This window comes from Neopelma chrysocephalum, unplaced genomic scaffold (assembly GCF_003984885.1).
Source record: "Neopelma chrysocephalum unplaced genomic scaffold, ASM398488v2 Primary Assembly neopelma1_172, whole genome shotgun sequence".
NCBI lineage: Eukaryota > Metazoa > Chordata > Aves > Passeriformes > Pipridae > Neopelma > Neopelma chrysocephalum.
Genome location: NW_020897834.1, coordinates 188315 through 191361, shown reverse-complemented (window position 1 = coordinate 191361; position 3047 = coordinate 188315). Strand labels below are relative to the sequence as shown.

General features: G+C 52.5%; 1 protein-coding gene across 13 annotated transcripts in view; it reads right to left on the bottom strand.

Moving 5' to 3' along the window:
* Positions 1-3047, bottom strand: part of LOC113976573 (immunoglobulin-like and fibronectin type III domain-containing protein 1) — a 40827-nt gene that overhangs the window by 34949 nt on the left and 2831 nt on the right. For all 13 annotated transcript variants that reach the window (XM_027701875.1, XM_027701876.1, XM_027701877.1 and 10 more), the window contains exon 2: positions 465-597. The gene's annotated coding sequence lies outside the window, so the exon portion shown is untranslated. The remainder of the gene's footprint in view (positions 1-464; positions 598-3047) is intronic.

Genomic DNA, 3047 nt, shown 5'->3' with positions numbered 1-3047 from the left:
CCCAACCCTACGGGATCCCAACCCTACAGAACCCCAACCTTACAGAATCCCAACCCTACAGAACCCCAACCCTACAGGAGCCCAACCCTACAGAACCCCAACCCTACAGAACCCCAACCTTACAGGATCCCAACCCTACAGGACCCCAACCGTACAGAACCCCAACGTTACAGGAGCCCAACCCTACAGGAGCCCAACCCTATGGGATCCCAATCCTACAGGAGCCCAACCCTACAGGATCCCAACCCTACAGGACCCAACCCTACAGGAGCCCAACACTACAGGACCCAACCCCACAGGACCCAACCCTACAGGAGCCCACTTTTCCCACAATATTCACAACCATTTTCAGACCTGCTGCGACACAAAGCAAAGTCCATCACGACAGTGAGGGTGGCCCTTCGTGCCCCCAGCTCTGCACTGGCCCCACACGGACCTCAGCGGTGACACGACCACTTCGTTACCTTGCAGGTTCTGGGATGGTCCTGTTTGAGGTCGCTGCTGTGTCTCCTGGGCTGTGGTGGCTCTGTGTGGTGCCTCAGAGCACAGAGCTCCTCATCGCTGCCCCACAGTCCCTGGTCACAGGTATTTAGAGATCTGCAGGAGAGAAGACACGCCCCTCATCAGCCCCTTGCAAATGTCACCAAATGGCAACAGGAACAAATTCTTGTCCCTCTCCACCGTCCCAGGAGCTCAGACCGCGCTCAGGAGCTGCTGGTACCTCCAGGATGTCCCCACACTGTGCTGTGGGCACTTGTGGGGGGCTCCTTATAGCCCCTCACTGCCCCGGCCCCAGGGGAGGTGCCGTGGAACCCGGAGCCTTTGGCACGGCACGGACACGGCCCGGGGCCAGCCCGGCCACATGCAACCATCAGTCAGGGCAAGGCTGGAGCTCCCAATGCGAGACCTTGTGCCTCAAAAAAGGACAAACATTGGTGCAGGTCCAGGGGAAGGACGAGCTGCACACGCAGTTCTGTCGGACGCGCCACCAGAGGGGCTCTCGGAGGCCACGAGTTCTCAGGAGAGCTCATAATCCCCCAGCAGAGAAGTAAAACCAGTGGATTATTGCATTTGTGTTTGGGCCAACCATGCCTGGGCTTGGCCTTCACCAGTGGAGCCTCTCAGTTTGTGCCGTTCCAAGAGCTCTGAAAGAAATCCAGTTGCTCCTGGAGGATCTTCGTTGCTGCAGCCCAAAGACACCTCAATGTGCCATTTTGGCTTCCAGCACAGCCACAGCCTGATCCCTTTCCTGAGAGCAGCCACTTATTCCACCAGTGGAAGGTTCCCTGCCCAGGGCAGGGGGGTTGGTACCAAATGATCTTTGAGGTCCCTTCCAACCCAAACCATCCTGTGATTCCCATGGACAGGTTTACCCTGGAAGTGCAAGTGCAGCACATTGTGCCCCCAAATCTCTTGCTACCACTCTGCCTTTGCAGCTTGTAAACCTTCCTTCCTCTCCTCAGGAAGCTCCCCTGGAAGCAAAGGGACCTCTCTTTGGTTCCTGATGATCAAGTGGTGGCCAGTTTGGGGCTGAAGGCTCTCTTCTCCCAGCAGCACCACATGCTGGGAGCAAAACCTGCTTGGTCTGAAGTCTACTTTCATTCACTTCTGACTGAGAGCATCCAACCGTTGTTTTTAACTTGGATTGTGTGAGTATATTCATATTAAATCCTCGTGCTCAGCTCAGGGAGGAAGGGCTGGCTCCAGAGCAGTATTTTTACCGTGATGGCCATGGTTCACATGATGTCTGGGCTGGCAGAACCAGAACAAGGTTTTCCTCTGGTTTTCTACCAGGAGGTGATAATTCTAAAATCTGAGGTTAGCGGGGAAGGGAACACACGGAAAAACCTTGGTCCTGCAGCTAAGACTCATGTTAGATGGGATGAAGACAGAATGACCTCAGAGAGCACCATTTCCCCTGGTCTTAGAAAAAAAAGATTCTCAACCAGGTCTCAAAAACTTCTCCCTTGCTGGGCTGGGAACCATCATTTCAATCCACAATTTAAAAGATAAATGTGAAAATGAAATTCTGGGATAATTTTCTTCATTCCTTCTTTCTTTTTGACTGTTATTGCTGGTGACAGTGTTTCTACCTTCCCAGTTCCTAAGAAAACCATGTCAATCTTAGCCCACGCCTGGGCTGTAATCCTTCAGTCCTGCATCCCCTGGGACATTTGCAGTGATATAAAAGTAAAAGCAATTCCAAACAATCTGAAAGTTGATGAGCCAAGAAAATCGGACAACAAGGATTTGGAAAATCCAGACTGCTGCTGGAAAATCCTCTCAGCAGCAGACACTGTTTTCTAGCAGTGTCCCAGTGGGATTCCCACAGCACCCTCCTCCCCCTGCTCTGGCCGATGACCATCCCAAGGGGGCCTCCTTAGGCTTTGGTCTTACTAGTCCAGGACAGCAGATTTTTGCTTTGTTGGTTGTTTGCTGTAGCCTTAAAATTAATAAAACCAGTTGCTAGACAAGTCCCTAAAGACGGTAACACCTCATGAAGGCCACGGGAATGCTCCCAGAGGAAGCATTTCTTGGCTTCCACCGAAACCTGAATTCAGCTTTCATCAACTGCAGCAAGAGCAGAGTTATCCCAAAGGGCCTGAGCCATCCAGAGCCACAGGGATTCCTTCTGTTCCTCTTCTCCCTTTCCAGTCATTTGTTCCCCACAGAAAAGTGCCAATGGTTTTTAGTCTCCAATGGCATTTAGGTGTTGGGTTCTGAATAACTGAGGAATTCCTAATTAGGCAGACAGTTGGGTCTAGCAAGTACCAGGAGAGCCACCACTCTGCCTGTTCCACTGAAGCCACGAGCCTGATCAGGCTTTGCCTTATTTCCAGAGCTGGTTTTACAGTTTTCTTGGGGGGGGGGGGAGGAATGGAGACCTCTCCATAGACGGGCAGATAACTCAAAACCATCTGCGGCAGAGCAAACTCCTCCAAGAGCCTGACCTTCTTCCATTTCACAGCTTGGTTTCCACCCGCCCACCCAGAGCCCTGTTAACCCCTGTGTGCCAGTGGAGGAGCCCCTGGGAACAACCCCTGTGT